At 38.7% G+C, this 13,733-nt stretch overlaps 1 protein-coding gene and 1 pseudogene across 2 annotated transcripts in view; one reads left to right on the top strand and one right to left on the bottom strand.

Annotated features, from left to right (window-relative positions):
- HPSE2 (heparanase 2 (inactive)) overlaps positions 1-13,733 on the top strand; it is a 752,987-nt gene that overhangs the window by 169,509 nt on the left and 569,745 nt on the right. The gene's annotated exons all lie outside the window — the stretch shown is intronic.
- LOC112135200 (large ribosomal subunit protein uL30-like) lies at positions 1,349-2,058 on the bottom strand (annotated as a pseudogene).

Genomic DNA, 13,733 nt, shown 5'->3' with positions numbered 1-13,733 from the left:
TGCATTTCTCTGATGGCCAGTGATGGTGAGCATTTTTTCATGTGTTTTTTGGCTGCATAAATGTCTTCTTTTGAGAAGTGTCTGTTCATGTCCTTCGCCCACTTTTTGATGGGGTTGTTTGTTTTTTTCTTGTAAATTTGTTGGAGTTCATTGTAGATTCTGGATATTAGCCCTTTGTCAGATGAGTAGGTTGTGAAAATTTTCTCCCATTTTGTAGGTTGCCTGTTCACTCTGATGGTAGTTTCTTTTGCTGTGCAGAATAGACTGGATTAAGAAAATGTGGCACATATACACCATGGAATACTATGCAGCCATAAAAAATGATGAGTTCACGTCCTTTGTAGGGACATGGATGAAATTGGAAATCATCATTCTCAGTAAACTATCGCAAGAACAAAAAACCAAACACCGCATATTCTCACTCATAGGTGGGAATTGAACAATGAGAACACATGGACACAGGAAGGGGAACATCACACTCTGGGGACTGTTGTGGGGTGGGGGGAGGGGGGAGGGATAGCATTGGGAGATATACCTAATGCTAGATGACGAGTTGGTGGGTGCAGCGCACCAGCATGGCACATGTATACATATGTAACTTACCTGCACATTGCGCACATGTACCATAAAACCTAAAGTATAATAATAATAATAATAATAATAATAAAAGAAAAAAAAAAAAAAAAAAAAAAGAAAATATATGGTTCTTGGTTTTCTGTTCCTGTGTTAATTCGCTTAGGATTATGGCCTCCAGCTCCATCCATGTTGCTGCAAGTAACAGGATTTGATTCTTTTTTATGGCTGCATAATATGCCATGGTATATATGTACCATATTTTCTTTATCTAGTCCACCACTGATGGATACCTAGGTTGATTCCAGGACTTTGCTATTCTGAATAGCACAGTAGTGACCATAGAAGTACATGTGTCTTTTTGTATAATGATCTATTTTCCTTTGGGTATATACCTAGTAATGGGATTGTGGGGTTGAATGGTAGCTCTGTTTTAAGTTATTTGAGAAACCTCTAAACTGCTTGCCATAGTGGTTGAACTAACTTACATTCCCAAAAACAGTGTATAAGCACTCCCTTTTCTCTACAGCCTCACCAATATATCTTGTTTTTTTGACTTTTTAAAAATAGCCATTCTGACTGCTTTGAGATGGTATCTCATTGTGGTTTTGATTTGCATTTCTCTAATGATTACTGACAGTGAGCATGTTTTCATGTTTCTTGGCCACTTGTATGTCTTCTTTTGAGAAGTGTCTGTTAATGTCCTTTGCCCCTTTTTGAATGGGATTGTTTTGGCTTGCTTATTTTTTTTTTTTTTTCAATTTGGGAGCAGGTACTATTTATTAACTGACCAGCTTAGAAAAATAAAATGGGTGGTCTTTTTCTTCATTCCACCTTGTGGAGAAGATACTTTGAAGGGCCACAGGAAGTTATTTGCTTCTTTGAAGCATTTTCCAATAGTATAGATCTCATGAATCAGATCCTCCATGCAGATGATGCCATATTTATCAAGAGATCAAGCAATCAAAGGGTTATCTGTCAAAGCAATTTGCTTCTTATTGATTTTGCCATAACCACGCTTGTAGATTAGTTCATTTACTGACATCAGATTTGGGTACCCCCATGCAATATATGGTTCTACAGTCCACAGCATGGTAATTGGAGCCTTGTTGAGCTTTGCAAAGGTTCATTGAAGACTTGATGAAGGCAAAGAAGCTGAAACATCTTTCGGACCTTTGGGCTAACACCATCGATACCTCTGATCCTGATGACAAACGCCAATTTGGGTTCTGAAGGTACATTAAAGTTGCCAGCTTTTCTTGCCATCCTCGCCATTCAAATTTCAGTTCTGTACATCTGCCTATATTCCTAGTGATAGTGCTTTGCTTTTTCATAGATAAGCTTCCTTTTTGCCTTTTGAAGCATCCTTTGGGCAAACTTCTTTCTTAGGTGCTTGATCTTCAGCTCTGTGAAATTCCTTCACTTTTTCCTAAGGGTTTCTGGCACAGCAGGAACCTTCTTCTTCTTCTCTTCTACACCATCCATGGTTCCAGCCAGAAAAGAGCTGCTTGTTGAATTAAGTCCCTTAAAGATTCTGGCTATTAGACCTTGGCATATGCAAAGTTTGTGAATATTTTCTCCTATCGTGTAGGTTGTCTCTTTAGTAATAGTTTCTTTTGCTGTGCAGAAGCTCTTTTGTTTAATTAGGTCCCACTCATCAATTTTTGTTTATGTTGCAATTGCTTTTGGGGACTTAGCCAAAAATTCTTTGCCTAGACCAATATTGAAAAGTGCATTTCCTAGGTTTTCTTCTAGGATTTTTATAGTTTGAGGTTTTCCATTTACATTTTTAATCCATCTTAGGTTAATTTTTGTATATGGTGAAAGGTAAGCATCTAGTTTTATTCTTCTGCATATGGATAGCCAGTTATCCCAGCACCATTTATCGAATAGGAGTTCCTTTCCCCATTGCTTGTTTTTGTCAGCCTTGTCAAAGATCAGATGGTTGTAAATATGTGGCTTTATTTTTGAGTTTTCTACTCTGTTTCATGGGTCTGTGTGTCTGTTTTTTATACCAGTTCCATGCTGTTTTGGTTACAGTAGCCCTATAATATCATTTGAAGTTGGGTAGCATGCTGTCTCCACATTTGTTCTTTGTGCTTAGGATTGCTTTGGCTATTTGGGCTCATTTTTGTTGTTATTCCATATGAATTTTAGAATATCTTTTTCTAATTTTGTGAAGAATGATGCTGGTAGTTTGATAGGTATAGCACTGAATCTACAGATTCCTTTGGGCAGTATGTCCATTTTAATGATATTGATTCTTTCCATCCAGAGCATGGAATGTTTTTTCATTTATTTGATTTATTTCAGCAGTATTTTGTGGTTATCCTTGTGGAGCTCTTTCACCCCCTTAGTTAGTTATATTCCTAGGTATTTCATTTTCTTTGTGGCTGTTGTAAATGGGATTGTGTTCTCAATTTCACCCTCAGAATGGACATTATTGGTGTTTGGAAATGCTACTGATTTGTGTATATTGATTTTGTATCCTGAAACCTTATTAAAATCATTGATCGTTTCTAGTAGCCTTTTGAGGAGTCTTTAGGGTTTTCTAGGTACAGAATCATATCAGCAGCAAAGAGATTTGATGTCTTCTTTTCCTATTTGTGTTTTATTTATTTTTTTCTTGCCTGATTGCACTGGCTAGCACTTCCAGTACTATGTTGAATAAGAGTAGTGAGAGTGGGCATTGTTGTCTTATTCCAGTTATCAAGGGGAATGCTTCCAGTTTTTGCCTTTTCAGTATGATGTTGGCTGAGGGTTTGTTATATAGCTCTTACTATTTTGAGGTATATTCCTTCAGTGCTTAGTTTGTTGAGGGTTTTTATCATAAAGACATTTTGGATTTAATCAAAAGCTTTTTCTGTATTTATTGAAGTAATCATATGGTCTTTGCTTTTAATTCTGTTTATGTGGTGAATCACATTTATTGATTTGCATATGTTGAACCAGCCTTGCATCCAAGGAATTAAAGCGTACTTGATTCTGGTATATTGACTTTTTAATGTGCTGCTGGATTCAGTTTGTTAGTATGTCATTGAGGATTTTTGTGTCATCAGGGATATTGGCCTAAACTTTTATTTTTTCACTGTGTTCCTGCCAGGCTTTGATATTAGGCTGATGTTGGCTTCCTAAAATAAGTTAGGGAGGAGCCTCTCCTCTTCGATTTTTTGGAATAGTTTCAGTAGTATTGGTACCAGTTCTTCTTTGTACATCTGATAGAATTCATCTGTGAATCCATCTGTTCCAGGGCTATTTTTGGTTGGTAGGTTTTTTAAATTACTGATTTAATTTCAGAGTTTGATATTGGTCCATTCAGGGTTTCAGTCTCTTCCTGAGTCAATCTTGACAGATTGTGTGATTCCAGAAATTTATTCATGTCCTCTAGATTTTCTAATTTTTGTGTATAGAGTTGTTCATAGTATTCTCTGAGATATTTTGTATTTCTATGGGATCAGTTGTAAAGTCATTGCTGTCTTTTCTTATTGTACTTACTTGGATCTTCTCTTTTTTTCATTGCTAATCTAGCTAGCCATATGTTAATCTTGTTTATTTTTTTGGAGAATGAATTCTTGTTTTCATTGATTTTTTGGTATGGGTTTTTGCATCTCAATTTCACTTGGTTCTTCTGTAATTATTGTTAGAGAGGAACTGCTAGCTTTATGGTTGGTTTGTTCTTTTTTCTTCTAGTTCCTTTAGGTGCAATGTTCGATTGTTAATTTGAGATCTTTCTAACTTCTCAAAGGCATTTTCTCTTATACTGTTTTAGCTGCATTCCAGAGATTTTGGCATGTTTTGCTCCTAATTTCATTAATTTCAATGAATTTTTTGATCTCTGCCTTAATTTCAGTGCTTACACAGGAATTATTTGGGAGCAAATTATTAAATTTCCATGTATTTGTGTAGTTTTGAGATATCTTTGATTTTTATTTTTATTGCACTGCAGTCCAAGAATATGGATGATATTATTTCAATTTTTTTGAATTTATTGAAGTTTGGTTTATGACTGTGCATGTGGTTCATCTCAGAACATGTTCTGTGTGCATGTGAGAAGAATGTATATTCTGTCGTTGTTGGGTGGAGTGTTCTGTAGATGTCTATTAGGTCTAATTGGTTAAGTGTTGCGTTTGAGTCCATAGTTTCTTTGTAAGTTTTCTGCCTTGATCTGTCTAATGCTATCAGTGAGGTGTTGAAGTCTCCCACTGTTGTTGTGTGGTTGTCTTAAGTCTTTTTGTAGGCCGAGAAGAACTTGTTTTATGAATCTGGGTGCCCCAATGTAGGTGTGTATATATTTTAGGATAGTTAAGTCTTCTTGTGTGCTTGTACTCTTTATCATTATGTAATGCCCTTCTTTGCCCTTGTTATTTTATACTGGTTCAAAACTTATTTTATCTGATATAAGAATAGCAACTCCTGCTATTTTTTTTTTGTTTTCTGTTTGCATGGTAAATCCTTCTCCATCTTTTTACTTTGAGCCTGTGGGTGTTGTTACATGTGAGATGGATGTTTTGAAGACAGCAAATGGTTGGGTCTTGTCTTCTTATTCAGCTTGCCACTCTATGCCTTTTAAGTGGGGTGTTCAGTTCATTTACATTCAGGGTTACTTTTGAAATGTGAGATTTTGATTCTGCCATTATGTTGTTAGCTGGTTGTTTTGTCAGCTTGATTGTGTGATTGCTTTATAGTGCCTGTGGCATATGTGCTTAAGTGTGTTTATGTGGTAGCAGGTGTTGTTATTTTGATTCCATGTTTAGCATGCCCTTAAGGACCTCTTGTAAGGCTTGTCTAATTAAAATGACTTCTCTCAGTGTTTGCTTGTCTGAGAAGGATTTTATTTCTATTTCACATTTCAAGTTTAGTTTGGCAGGATATGAAATCTTACTTGGAATTTCTTTTCTTCAGGAACACTAAACAGAGGTCCCCTGATTTCTTCTGGCTTTTAAGGTTTCTGCTGAGAAGTCTCCTGTTAGCCTGATGGGGTTTCCTCTGTAAGTGACTTGACTCTTCTCTCTAGCTGCCTTTAAGATTTTTTATTTTGTAGTGAATCTGATGACTATGTGCCTTGGGGATAGTCATATTGTATAGTATCTAGCCAGGGTCCTTTGTATTTCTTGGATTTGCATACCAACCTCTCCAGGAAGATTAGGGAAATTTTCATGGACTGTATTCTCAAATATATTTTCCAAGTTGTTTATCTCTCTTCTGTCTCAGGAATGCCAATGAATCATAGATTTGGTCTCTTTACAGAATCTCATATTTCTTGGAGTTTTTTTATTTTTAAAAATTCTTTCTTCTTTATTTTTGTCTGATTGGGTTGATTTGAAGAGCCAGTCTTTGAGCTGTGATTCTTTCCTCAGTTTGGTCTATTCTACTATTAATGCTTCTGATTGTATTACGAAATTCTTGTAGTGAATTTTTCAGCTCTAGAAGTTCAGTTTGGTTCTTTGTTAAAATGACTATTGTATCTTTCAGCTCTTGGATCATTTTACTGCATTCCTTGGATTGGGTTTCAACTTTCTCCTGAATCTTGATGAGCTTCCTTGCCATCGAGATTCTGAATTATATGTTTGTCATTTCATTCACATCCAACTGTTTTTTGTTTGTTTGTTTGTTTTCATGAGATGGAGTCTCGCTCTGTCGCCCAGGCTGAAATGCAGTGGTGCGATCTCAGCTCACTGCAAGCTCCTCCTCCCGGGTCCCAGGTTCACGCCATTCTCCTGCCTCAGCCTCCCTAATAGCTGGGAATACAGGTGCCCACCACCACGCCCAGCTAATTTTTTGTATTTTTAGTAGAGATGGGGTTTCACTGTGTTAGCCAGGATGGTCTCGATCTCCTGACCTCATGATCCACCGCCTCGGCCTCTCAAAGTGCTGGGATTACAGACATGACCCACCGTGCCTGGCCTCCAACTGTTTAAGAACCATTGTTGGGGAGCTAGTGAACTCATTTGGAGGGAAGGGGACACTGGCTTTTTGAATTGCCAGAGTTCTTACGCTTATGTTTTCTTATCTCGGAGGGTCGGTGTCCCTTTAACTGTGGTGTAAGTTGAGTATAGTCAGTTGGCTTTGTTTCTGGATGTTTTTAGTGGGTCAAGGCTCTGTGTGGGGTCTGTTTGTGGCTGAATTCTTGTCCTTAGTTTCACAGGGATGTATATTAGCAAAATATTTTTGGTGTTGTTGTTTGGACTGTGATCCAGTAGATGGCGCTTAAGAGTAATGGCCAGTGCATAGACTTAGTCTTGTGGCTCCTTTGTAGTTTCTGACATTTGCAGCCCTGCTCTGTGTTGCAGTGTAGAGAGAGGTGACCCCCTCAGCAGGTCCACTCCTAGGCCTCTGGAGAGTCCCCTCTGATCACTGGGACTGCACCTTCATTTCTTTTGTTGAATGTTAGGCGAGGGGCCACGGGGCTCTCTCTGGCAGAGGCAATGGCAGAGATAAGCCACACCTTTCTTGGTGGGCCCTTCTGAGGGAGGCATGCACTGCTCCCACAGCAGTCCACAAGCCAGCCAGACTCACCCCTCTTTGTGCTCTGAGAGTGTGCACTGCTCTCCCGTTCCAGTGCTGGTCATAGATCTTGGCTCAGCACTCCCAAGCTTTGCACTGCAGCCCTGTGGTGAACTCAGGCTTTTTGTTCCCCCTCATCTTGGGGGCAGCAGGAGTGGGGACCATAGTGGTTGGTATGGCAGAAGGACTGTCTGGGAACTCCACCCCAGAGAAATGCAGAGCTGCCTCTGCCAGTTGGGATAATCAGCTGTGGGTGGGCAGCTGTGCTGTGGGCCCAAGCCAGGGACGCCTTGTCTGGCCAAGGGTAGGGCAGGGGTCAGGAGTTTACATGGAACACAGTCTGGCCTCTTCTCCACAGGACGGCTGTGGCGGTGTGCTGTCCGTGCAGGAAAGTAGTCAGGCTCTTGGTTTCCTCCCTAGCCTGTTGGGAGGAAGGGCAGGGACCAGGCAGAAGCAATAGGAGAGGGCCTGCCAGTTGTCTCTAGGGACTTCCACCCCAGAAAAACACTGAACTGAAGTGATCAGGTGGGAGTGTGGTGGCTATGACTTGAGTTTTTATACCCCAAATTAAAAACTATACATGTGAAGGTCTCTGTGTACAAATATGTGTATATGTAATATGTGTGAGGAGCAGTGAACCATATGGAAAACAGTCCGGCTGTCTTTTCATATGGCAGCTGCAGCATGTTGGAGGCCTGTGACTGTTCTCAGGCTCTTAGCTCCCTTCCCAGCCTTAGGGTAGCAGGGACAGGGACTATAGAGGCGATCACAACGGGCCTGTCGGTTATCTCTGTGAGCTCCATCCCAGAAAAATGCAGGGCCAGAGTGCTTAGGTGTGGGTGGGATGACTACACTGGGGGCCCAGGCCAGTTGGCTGTTCCTGGTGAGGTGCAGCAGAGGTGAGGCCTGCAATCCGTGCACTCCTCAGCACTATGGATGCGGCCCCTACCCTAAGGGCACATGAGAGTGCTTGGCCTCTGTTGTTGGTGAGGCTAGGGAAGCTGGTGCTGGGGTGTTCAGGAGTCCAAGGCCTGTGGGGCTCAGCGTGGGTTTGAGTGTGTAGTTCTGTTCAGACTCCAGGCAGCTCTCTGTGTTAGTTTGGAGTCCCAGAGGGATTGGGGGTCGGGAGGATTGCCCATACCCAGGATTGCAAAGATCCATGGCAGAAGTATGGGTCCCCAGGGGCTCTCACTCATTCACCCTTCCCTAGAGGTAGGGAGCCTCCCCTGGTTCTGCTGACAGTCCTGGGTGGGCAGCTGTTCTGCCTCGTTCCTCTCTGCTCTTTGTGGGTTGCTGTTGCATCCTTTATGAATCTCAGTGTGGCCTCCTGGATGATCTACTTGAAGAGCCTGTTTACTTGGCCAAGTAGTATACCATGGTGTGGCTGACCACTGTTTGTTTAACCATTCATCTGCTGTCAGACATTTTGGTACTTTCCAGTTTTTGGCTATTACAAGTAATGTATGAACAATTCTGTGCATGTTGTTGTGAGGACATAGTCTTCATTTCTCTAGGATAAATCCTTAGGAGTGTGATTGCTGGGTGGTATGGTGAGTGTATATTTAGTTCCTTAAGAAACTGCCAAACTATTTTCCAAAGTGGCTATACCATTTTCACACTCTTACAAAATGTTTCTTTGCATTCTTGCTAGCATTTAATATTGCTACTACTTTTTATTTCAGCTGTTGGAATAGATATGTAGTGATATCATCATGGTCTTAATTTGCATTTCCCTAATGGCTAGTGATATTGAACATTTTTTCATGTGCTTATTTGTCATCTGTATCTCCTTTTTGATGAAATATCTGTTCATGTCTTTTGCCCATTTCTAAGTTGGTTGTTTGTTTTTTTATGGTGAGTTTTGAGAAATTCGATTTGGTGTTATATTTTGTAATGCTTTTTTCTTTACTTTTCAGGTTTTTCTTATTTTTTGAACCTAATATGCAAAGTATTATTGAATTAATCATTTCCCTCATGTTGTAGAACATTATCATTGTTGATTGATGCAAGTCTTCTCTCATTTTATTTCTTTATTCCTTTTAATCCCTGTACTTTACTCTTATTCCTTTCTCCTTCTTATAAATCACAATTCTAATATATTAATATTATATACATATATCTATGTATTCTTGCAAGTTTGTTTACACTTTGCATTTAATTGATGTCTTTTGAATTATATACCATGTTTCTATGTTTTTAAGGTTAATCTATATAGCTAAATGCTTTTTTAAACTTTTAATTTCAAACTAATTTTATACTTAAAGAAGAGTTGCAAAGATAGTGCAGTTTACATATATGCGTCACCAGCTTCCCCAACATAATCTTGTATAACTATGGTATAATTATCAGAACTAAGAAAGCAATATTGTATAATACAGTTAACTGCAGATTTTATTCAGATTTCCCCAGTTTTTCTACCAATGTCCTTTTTGTGTCCCAGGATCTAATACAGGATACCACATTAAATTTAGTTGTCGTATTTCCTTAGTCTCTTCTAATATGTGGTAACTCCTTGATCTTTTCTTCTTTCATGACCTTGACAGTTTCAAAGAATACCAGCCAAGGAACGTCCCTCAATTTGGGTTTGTCTAATGTTTTCCTATGTTTAGACTGAAGTTATGGATTTTTGGGAAGTTTACCACAGATATGATGTGCCTTTCTCTTTACATCATTTCAGAGGGTACATAATACCAATATTTCTTCTTCTTAGTGATACTAATCTTGCTCTTTTAGTTACTGTGGTGTTTGCCAGGTTTTTTCTCTGTTAACTTACAATTTTCCCCTTTCTTTGACTATTCATTAGAAGCAAATAACTAAGCAACTGAGTAAGTATGCTCACTCTAAAGAGGATGGGAATTAAGCTTCACCCCATGAAATGAGGAGTATGGAGGGATTTCTGGACATATGTTAAAACCACCATAGTAATTAATAAGTATCTTGGGCAGAGATTGTTTGAAGCTATGACAATATCCATTACCTCTTTAAACTTTTACCCACTAATTTAAGCATGCATTTGTGGACCTTGCCTGTAGCAATTATTATTGTGGTGTTCTAATGCTGATTTTCATTTATTTCATTCATTTTACCTTTATAATTTGAAATTCTTCTGTAAGGAAGAGTTAGTTGTCCTTTCTTGCTCACTTATTCATTTATCCAGTTTTAAATTTTGTATCACTAAGGACTTAGGGATATTTATTTTATTCTTTAGGTAATGATTCAATACTAATATTATTTATTTTGTTTCTCAAATCGTTCCAGCTTTGGTCATTGAGAATTCCTTCAGGTTGACGCCTGTGTTTTTTAGATATGTCTCATTCTTATTGTTTTGAGCACCACCTGTCTTTCTAGCAACACAAGATGCTCCAGGCTCATCTATATTTTCCCCATCTTGATTTCCTTGGAATTAACTATTTCTCTAAAGATCCCTGGTTTCTTTTATTGTAAAATCATACTTATTTATTTTTATTTTATTTAGTTTATTTATTCTGAGTTAGGGTCTTGCCCTGTCACCCAGGCTGGAGTGCAGTGGTGCATTCATAGTTCACTTCAGCCTCCAACTCGTAGGCCCAAGCAGTTCTTCCACCTCAGCCTCCCAAGTAGCTGGGACTCTCGGCACATGGTTCTATGCCTAGTTTCAAAAAAATTTTTTTTTTGTAGAAACAGGGTCTTGCTTTGTTGCCCTGTCTGGTCTTGAGCTCCTGGCTTCAAGTAATCTTCTGCATTGGCCTTCCAATGTGCTGGGATTATAGGCATAGGCCATCAGGCTCAGCCTAGAGAATGGTGTTTAGAGACCACTATCTGGATGTTAAATGTGCTCATTGCTGCTGGAGTGTCACTGCATCTTGGTTCTCTCATTGGACAAAGCTAGAAAGTGTTGTACCTGCTGGACGCAGTGGCTCACGCCTGTAATCCCAGCACTTTGGGAGGCCAAGACGGGCGGATCACAAGGTCAGGAGATCAAGACCATCCTGGCTAACACGGTGAAACCCTGTTTCTACTAAAAATACAAAAAATTAGCCGGGCATGGTGGCGGGCGCCTGTAGTCCCAGCTACTCGGGAGGCTGAGGCAGGAGAATGGCGTGAACCCAGGAGGTGGAGCTTGCAGTGAGCCGAGATAGTGGCACTGCAGTCCAGCCTGGGCAAAAGAGTGAGACTCTGTCTCAAAAAAAAAAAAAAAAAAAAAAAGAAAGTATTGTACCGTCATGCACTGCATAATGACATTTCTGTCAATGATGGACTACATATATGATGGTTTATGAGAAAAATTCCTGCCTGAAAAATTCCTATCACATAATGACATTGTAGCTGTCATAACATTGTAGCACAGTGCATTACTCATGTATTTATAGTGATGCTGGTGTACACATCATCTGTTGTGCTGCCACTTGCATAAAAGTATAGCTAGCACATAAAACTATATACAGCATATAATACTTGATAATGATAATAAATGATTATGTTACTGGTTTACGTGTATACTATACTTCTTAGTATTTTAAGCATACTCTTTCTAGTTATTAAAAGAAAACTAAGTGTAAAACAGCCTCAGGCAGGTCCTCCAGAAGGTATTCCAGGAGAAGGCATTGTTATCATAGGAGATGACAGCTCCATGCATATTATTGCCCCTGAACACCTTCTAGTGAGACAAGATGTGGAGGTGGAAGACAGTGATATTGATGATCTTGATCCTGTGTAGGCCTAGGTAATATGTGTTCGTGTGTTTGTTTTTAACAAAAAGTTTAAAAAGTTAAATTAATAGAAAAACGTTTGTAGAATAAGGATTTAACCGCACATTTTTTGTATATTTTTTGTTTGTGTTTTAAGCTAAGTGCTATTACAAAAGAGTCCAAAAGTTAGAAAAATTTAAAAGTTTATAAAGTAAAAACGTTAAAGAAAGTTATGGTTAATTTGTTATTGAAGAGAGAAATACTTTAACAAATAAATTTAGTGTAGCCTAAATGTACAGTGTTTATAAACTCTACAGTAGTGTACAATAATGTCCTAGCTCTTCACATCCACTCACCACTCACTCACTGACACACTCAGGGAAACTTATGGTTCTGCAAGCTCCATTTGTGATAAATGCTCTGTAAAGGTACACCATTTTTTTTTCTTTTATACCATATTTTTACTGTATCTTTTCCATGTTTAGATATGCTTATATATACTCATAATCACCATGTGTTAGAATTGCCTATAGTTTTCAGTACAATAACATGCTGTTCAGGTTTGTAGCCTAGGAGCATAGCCTAGGTGTGTAGGAGGCTATAACATCTAGATTTGTGTAAATACACTCAATGACATTTGCACAACAACAAAATCACCTAACTATGCATTTCTCAGAACATATCCCTTTGTTAAGTGATGCATGAGTGTATGTTTACTAATGTATATATAGACACACGTCTTTTTCTATATCTGTGTATTTATGTCTCTGTGTACATGTATCATGTAACACAGGTAGAATCATTTGTCACAGTTTGCATTTCATCTTCCTCTGACATTGTGGTTAATTAAAAAAATTAGAAACAATAAACTTTACTCTTGGTGGTGTACAGTTGTATGGGTTTGATGAATTTAGAGAGTTATGTATCCACCCCCACTATAGAACAGTTCTATTATTCACTAAATTTCCTCATGGTACCTGTTGATAGTTTATCTTTCCTTCACTCCAACCCATGGCAGCCACAGATCTGTTTTTCATCCTCATAGTTTGCCTTTTTCCAGAATGTCATGTAAATGGAATCATACAATACATGTTTGCATATATACAATACAACCAGCCTTTTGGATCTGGTTTCTTTCATTTAACAAAATACATTTATTATTTATCTATGTTGTTGCATAAATCGTAGTTTGTTCCTTTTAATTGTTGAATAATATTCTATTATACGGAAGTGCCACACTTTGTTAACTCATGCACCTATTGAATTGCATTGGGGATCATTTTCAGTTTTTGCAATCATGAATAAAGTTGCTAAACATATGCACATATAGGTTTTTGGTGAGCATGTTAAATCTTCACTTGTATTTGATTCACTCTACTTTGGAGTGCAGAGTGGGATTTCCAGGTCAGATGTTAAGTTTGTGTTTGTAGGAAACTGCCACACTGTTTTCCAAACTGACTGTACCATTTACATTTCTACCAGGAGTGTATAAGGATTTTGGTTAGTCTTTGTCCTTTATAGCACCTGCTGTTGTTGCTGTTGTTGGTTTTTTTTTGTTTTTTGTTTTTTGTTTTTTTTGAGATGGAGTCTCTCTCTGTCACTCAGGCTGGAGTGCAGTGGAGCCATCTCAACTTACTGCAAGCTCCACCTCCTGGGTTCACGCCATTCTCCTGCCTCAGCCTCCTGAATAGCTGGGACTATAGGCACCTACCACCATGCTTGGCTAATTTTTTTGTATTTTTAGTAGAGATGAGGTTTCACTGTGTTAGCCAGGATGGTCTCGATCTCCTGATCTTGTGATATGCCCGCCTCAGCCTCCCAAAGTGCTGGGATTACAGGTGTGAGCCACTGCGCCCGGCCTGTTACTGGTTTTTTTAATGCTTTTCTAATAGGTATATAGTGCTGTATCATTGTTTTGATTTGTGTGTCCCTAGTGTCTGTTGTTGAGTGCCGTGTCATGTGCTTATTTGCCATCTGTATATCTTTTTT

This window comes from Pongo abelii, chromosome 8 (assembly GCF_028885655.2).
Source record: "Pongo abelii isolate AG06213 chromosome 8, NHGRI_mPonAbe1-v2.0_pri, whole genome shotgun sequence".
Taxonomy (NCBI): domain Eukaryota; kingdom Metazoa; phylum Chordata; class Mammalia; order Primates; family Hominidae; genus Pongo; species Pongo abelii.
Note: the sequence above shows the minus strand (reverse complement) of the source record. Positions and strands in the feature narration are given on the sequence as shown.